The sequence below is a fragment of the Mesoplodon bidens genome (assembly GCF_964165515.1).
Source record: "Mesoplodon bidens genome assembly, chromosome: 6".
In the NCBI taxonomy this organism is placed as follows: Eukaryota; Metazoa; Chordata; class Mammalia; order Artiodactyla; family Ziphiidae; genus Mesoplodon; species Mesoplodon bidens.
Genome location: NC_138162.1, coordinates 38008792 through 38015936, shown reverse-complemented (window position 1 = coordinate 38015936; position 7145 = coordinate 38008792). Strand labels below are relative to the sequence as shown.

Below are 7145 nucleotides of genomic sequence, written 5' to 3'. Positions count from 1 at the left end.
GCCTCATGCCCACTATAGTTTGGGAATGATGCAGTTTCAATTCATAGAATTGCATCATGTATTTTAGGGCTGGAGAGAAACTTGGTAAGTCCTGCATTGAACCTAAAGAGGAATGCATTGCAATAAGGTGCTCATTCAAAAATCAAATAATGATGTGAATAATGTTGATCATCTCTACTGGAGGAAAAACATGCTACACATTAAACACATTACTTACTATATATTTATTTAACAATCTTGGACTTTATTAATACAATGTTTTGTAGTATGTATGCCTTATTTTTTTCTTATAGTTAAATGTCTGAATTCTGAGAAATTTCAGCATGCTTTGGTGAGAGGAACAGTCATCTTATTTTCAAAAAGATGCAGGCACAGACTGTTTTTGACCAAAAGGTGTATTACTGACCAAAATTCAGCAATCTAGTCTGGAAAATAAATGAAGAATTCTGCTGCTGGTGAGATGAATACATAGGTAGAGGGAGGTGAAAAATATAAACTACTTAGCAGCCTTAAACTTTCTCTTGACTTTGATATAAGTGCTGGAGAAATATCAGTGTTATCATTCCCAGAAGCCATTCATTTAGAAATGGAAATTACAATAGATGGAAAAACACAGTGTTGGGAGTTACCTTTCAGGAAACAAAATGGATGTGTGTGATATCTACCCACTGTCATGGTGAGGGCCCTGCATTACACTTACTGTCTAAAGCTTACTGTGCTGAAACCTTCACAGCAAAGGTTCCAGTTTCTCATAATCTCTAAGTGAAAGTGAATGAAGTTTAGCTACCAGGTATGTGCTTCTGGAACAACACACGATGGGACCTTTTTTTTTTTTTTTTTTTTTACTTTTTTTAAATTTTTTTGGCTGCGTTGGGTCTTTGTTGCTGCATGCGGGCTTCCTCTAATTGCGGCAAGTGGGGGCTATTTATTGTGGTACATGGGCTTTTCTTTTCGGTGGCTTCTCTTGTTGCGGAGCACGGGCTCTAGGTGCACAGGCTTCAGTAGTTGTGGCTTGCGGGCTCTAGAGCACAGGCTCGGTAGTGTGGCACATGGGCTTAGTTGCTCCGCGGCATGTGGGATCTTCCCAGACCAAGGATCGAACCCGTGTCCCCTGCATTGGCAGACGGATTCTTAACCGCTGCACCACCAGTGAAGGCCACAGTGGGACCTTTTAACCTTGTTTCCAAAGCTGTTTTCTTTGGAATACTGTTCTGTGAGATTTGGTAGAAAAAGAATCCCATGATCAGAATGTTTGGGAAACACTGAATATTTTATCCCCATGGTATACATTCAAAATGTATATTTTTTACATCAGACATAAAGTTCCTAAAGTAAACAAAAACTGAAAAAACAAAACAAAAAATCCTGCTAATTCGATTAATACAAGTTTTCCACTGAACACTTGTGAATGTTTCTGAGGCACTGGCTGATACTGAACACAGTCTTGGGAAGGCTGATCTAAGGAATTAAAATTCTGTAAATTATGAGGAAAACACTTTTAGGTGAGAAGAGATGCATATGGTAGCAGCCTTCAGTATTCTGTATTTCCATTCGGGAAATTGTTCTTATTTGATCCCTTCCACCCTTGATCCTTTTTCCGTGCAGTGGACTCTGTAGTAGGGATAAAGGGGAAAATGTCATTTACTACCCTAGAAGAGCTATTTACTCTACTGTAAATACAGTGGAGGCTGGTAAAAGTGTGTTGATAATAAGACATATTAGCTTAGGTTCTCTTGGTAGCAAATAACAAAAACTAAATCAAAGTTGGATATATGAAACCCAAGGGCAGAAATACAGCCAGGCTCAGGAAAGGTCTAGGAAGCAGTTATATCACTTCCAGTAACGTGATCGCTGAACTGCTTTTCAACAAAGGGCGTCTTCCTAATGAACTTCAAAATGAACTCTGCTGCTGGTTGGAATTAAAAAAAATATATATATATATATATATATGTATATACATATATATATATATACACACACACACACAAGCATGCATATATACATATGATACAAGAAAGAAAACATATATAAGTGGATGTTTTGTTATTACAACATGCATGCCAGGCATGGGTGACCATGGGAAGTCACCCCATGTTTCTGAGCAATACAGCCTAACACTCATTTTTCCATTATCACTGTTGCCCAGAGTGAACTTGTCAAAGAGATACTCCACCATTCAGACTTCCAAACCCCTCCACCCCCCATCTTGCTACTCATACTTAACCATTAGTATTTGCATAATTAATGCACATAAACATTTCAGGTGAAACTGAAGACACCCTTTATTTTAATCCCTGCCCAATCCCATTCCCTTCACTTGTTCCCCAGAGGCAACTGCAATCATGATTTTCAGGCTATGGTTCTATACTTTCACTATGCACATGCACCCACATTCACCAGGTACCCCTACCTCACCCCAGCCCACCCCAGTCTACCCCCATATACCTACATTATTTATAAGGGGAAGACTGATTTTGTGTTTTCCAGGGCCCCATGGAACACCTTCTCCCTCCCACTGTGGAGATCCTGAGCTGCATATGGTTGGGGTATGGCTGTGTTCAGAAACTCCTGGATACCTGTTTTAAAACTTAAAAATGAGAGATTTGCCCACATGAATCAACCAGAGACCTTTATTTATTTATGAACCAATAACTTTATTGGAAGAAACGGAAAAACTGGGAGAACAAAACTTCAGTGATAAAGTCCAGGAAAAGAGTCCTGCACTTTTTGCAAAAAAAAAAAAAAAAAACAACAAAACCAAAACTTAAGTGAACTTCTTCTGCAAGGGCACTATTGCTGTCTGCATGGCAGGCACGGTGACCAGGGCTCTGGTCTCCCCGTGGCTCTGGGGAGGTCCAGTCCAGGCTCAGTTCTTCTTGTCGCTGTCGCCCAGGGTGAGCTTGTCAAAGAGGTACCCTGCCAGGTCGACGTCCGGGGCCCCCATCATGCTCAGGGTGGTGACATGACCCTCCAGCTCTCTGATGAACGCCACCTACTGGCTGAGGTAGTGAGTTGCCAGGAAGTGGCGCAGGTGGGGGTCGCAGTTGTGGGTGGCCAGCTGGTGCAGTGGAGCAGGCTCCGGGTCACTTGCTTCTCCAGGAACAAGGCGCACTTCATGGCCTTGAGGCCGCTCTTCCACTCGTCACTGACTAGCTTCCTGATGTCTTGGAAGTTGAGGCGGCCCCCGCGCTGGTTCTGCAGGCGCTTCAGGCCCTGGGCCCGCCCGCTGTGCTCGTGTGAGCGGCGCAGGAAGAATCGGCTGAAGTGCTTCAAGGCCACGTCGTCGCGGTCGAGGTAAAAGGCCGCAGCCAGGCACACGAAAGAGGCGTGGAGCTCCAGGGTGAAATGGCTGTTGACGGCGGCCTCGCAGTCGGCGTGGTAGTTCTGGCGCACCTGCGAGGGTGGCACGCTTAGCGTGGCGGGCGTGAAGGCCATGGTGAAGGCGAAGCCGCGGGGCCTGCGGTAGCTGCCTCGGACGGAGCCCCTTTCACGTGATTTACCAACTTCCTTCCTCTTGGGTAAGTGCAGACTTCTCTTTTCTTTGTCAGAAAACCAAAGGCTTAGATGCATTCTTAGAGCAAATAACTTAACTGTGTGCATGTATTTATCCCCTCTAACCTCATTTGTCCTTTCACTGCCACTCAGCAAGTATTTTTTAAACCCCTCAATTATGTTGTATGGAATGAGCCACAGTGGTAGAAAATACCATTGATCTCAAATTATCTTTCATTCATTCATTCAATAAATATTTATTGATTACTTAGTCTAAAACAGGCAATGACTGAGTAAAATTACAGGAACTTATTTTTGCTATGTTACTGTACAGACCTCTGTTGTACGTGCTTAGGATTAATAATGGGAATTGCCCATATTATTTTTTTAAGTTTCTTTCACAGAAGCCAAGTGAAGGTCCAAGGTAAACATTTTTTTCTCAGATCAACTTTATACTGCAAATGAAAAATTTATTCTTCACCATCAGACAAAAACAGTCTGGAAGAAAATGTAGTTTTTCCGAGGAAAATACATCAGCAAAGGGACTGATGAAAAATCAGAAAGTCAACATATCTAAGCTGTGAATAATAGACATTAGAATTTTAAAAACTAAATCACATACACATACACAACTAAAAATGACCCATCAAAAATTTCATCTTCTCACCACCCTTAAGCCAAAACTAGGGCAACAGTAATACAATTCTCCCATCAAGCTTCACTGCCACTGCAATGTTGTTCAATAGGACATTTCCAAACATTTAAAAACTGACCTGGGCTTCCCAGGTGGCGCAGTGGTCGAGAGTCCGCCTGCCGATGCAGGGGACACGGGTTCGTGTCCCGGTCCGGGAAGATCCCACATGCCGCGGAGCGGCTGGGCCCGTGAGCCATGGCCGCTAAGCCTGCGCGTCCGGAGCCTGTGCTCCGCAACGGGAGAGACCACAACAGTGAGAGGCCTGCGTACCGCAAAAAAAACAAACAAACAAACAAAAAAAACTGACCTGGCCACAACCCCATAAAAGTCTACAGATCATAAAGAAGTGTGCTGGGATTATATAACCACACAGAAAACAATTCACTAGGGCATCATTTTGACAACAAGCAGCAAACCCTGCAGCATAGGAAAACCCTAACAGGAGAACGAGGTGCACACCCCTCTCTCTGGGAATGCAAGGCCAGGACTGACACCCAAGATGCTCTTCTCTCAACCTCAGCAGTGGTGCCTTTCACAGAGCAACTATGCAGTCTCCCAAGACCACTGGGAAGGAGAATCTGATACTGACAGTATTAGCTTGCCATGAGGCCATAAGTGAGGGAATGTGTGTGGCCTTGGTGAGAGAGCAGAGGTTTGGGAGATGTTGCTTTATATTGGCTTTCAGATCAGGAATTTGTACATATAGCCCGCAAACAACGTTTCTTGAAAACATGTGAACATTCTTGAGTATGACAGCTCCATGTGAGGGGTCAGAAATGGCAGTCAAGTTCGTTTCACTGGGTAACAGCTGATTTGTGGACTGGAAAACAGGCTTCCTTGTTTACAGACATAACCACAAGGCTGCCAGTTGTGTGCCAAATCCACACAACTACACAGTTGCATTGGGAGAACGACCAGACATGTTTTACATGGACTTATTTCAGAGAGGGAAATGCTTCATGTAAGGCTCTGTCAGTTTAAAAAGCAAGAAGAATGACCATCCACCTTTCCCAATTCAAGCCCTATATATCATAAATATGATAGCTACACACCAGCAACTGATTAGATACATCACGAGCTTTGATGAATGGAAAGCCCCTAAAAAGATATCAACAAAACGAAGTTAGATCTTCATGTAAATACATCACCAGTTAAACCCAGTTAATACAACTATTTAGTATTATGCACAGTATCCATACAGAATTGTGTATGAAAATAAATAAGCTCAAAAGAAGGACCTGGAAGGCTCTGCTATGGAGAAAACTGAACAGCATTAAGCCGACTGGCTTGGTAATAACTCTCTGAACGGCTGAGAGGCCCCTTCAGTTCCTATGTTCAGGATGGTTGAGATTTCAGTCTCACTTGTTTAAATGGTGATATTAATCGTTCTCTAATTGACCACTCTGTGTAATGAGGATGGACCTGAGATTAAGTGTCTCAGGAAGAAGATAGGAAACCACAGAGTTGTTAAACTCAAGTGCAAACACTGGGGATTCGACACTATAGTTTATGCAACAGCAATTCACATCACCATTTGGTCATATTCTTTCTACAAAACAAAAGCTGCACTCACATGTATGAAAAGACAAAAATTAACTGCCATCTGTATCAATATGTTAATGTGCTTCAATCACATATGTTTTCATGAAAGTTTAAACATAAAATCACCTTTAAGATCTTGACCATGTGATCTGTTCCCTGCCGTGTCAGATTATACCCCGTGAAGTTTACTGTCTTAACAATGATAGAGTTCTTTATACCTTGACAAGTAACTAAAAGGAAACACACACACACACACACACACACACACAATAAGATGAAGAGCCTATACATTTGTCAAGCTTGACTTATTTGCTTTTCTTGAGCCAATTGGAGGTTTATAGCCACATTCTTAAAATCATTAACTACAATCTTCCCAAACAGGTAATTGATGAACTGATGCATCCTAAAACTTGTCAGTAACAAAGTGTTATTCCAGTTTACAGCAACAGTTTAATTCTATTTAGGTACTAAAACTGAATACACTGAATACTGCAAACATTATTCCCAACCACTCAGTAAAGTACTACATACTTTTGAGACAAAGGAAAAAAAAAGAAAAACCTAAAAAGCATAAGACTCCTCCGATTTTCATTTCCAATGATACATGCCAATCTTGATGATCTTGATGAGCGATTTAAATGTCAACTATAAACCCAGTATTTTATTAGCTGCTATGCAGTGTACTAGAGCAATAGAAGAGAGAGGACCTCAAACCCTCTGTTCCCTCACATTGAAAGGCAGGCTTCCTGACCCCTCCCGACCACTACTGGACACAGGGAAGGCACACTAATCTTTCAGGACCCTAATCAAGAGTCACCTGCTTTGTGATTACTTCCATGACACACCCTCACCAACACCACTGAGTTTGCTGCTCCTACGGGACGTTACATATATTTCCTATTTTAACACATACCACAGTGCATCATAATTATGATTGCAGATAGATGTTCTAACAATTTAAAGAGAATGATGACTTTTTTGCTCTTACATCTTGCTATTTCCCTTCCCATAATATTTCTTGAAGAGAAACCATAAAAATATAAACAAACAGAAAAAACAGAAAATATACAAAACATGTGGTTTGTGGCTTAACACAAACTTAAGTAAGATTAATTCTGACAGTATCCAGCATGACAAACTTCCATGGTACAAATGAGAATGGACCAAGGTTTGAGCAGGTACAGGAGACAATCCAGGCCTGAACAACACCAAGAAAAGGTAGACAGGAAAATATAGACAGACATGGTGTGTAGGAAATCACGAGACCAGTCTGATGGGAAGAGACTTAAACAAGACTGAAACTCACTTTCTAAACCTCCATCCCCAACTGGACAATTCACAAGACACAGGTGCACCAAAGAAGCCAATTATTCAATCCCTTTAATGGGGAGGAACAGTTTAAACTTTTATTGGTTTA

The 7145-nt window shown here is 41.8% G+C and overlaps 1 pseudogene across 1 annotated transcript; it reads right to left on the bottom strand.

Annotated features, from left to right (window-relative positions):
• Window positions 1-2683: 2683 nt before the first annotated feature.
• Window positions 2684-4762, bottom strand: LOC308618912 (ferritin heavy chain-like; annotated as a pseudogene). The gene is made up of 2 exons (XR_014017889.1): window positions 4266-4762; window positions 2684-3539 (listed from the first exon to the last, which is right to left on the bottom strand). The product of XR_014017889.1 is annotated as a ferritin heavy chain-like (transcript).
• Between the last annotated feature and the right edge of the window lie 2383 nt (window positions 4763-7145).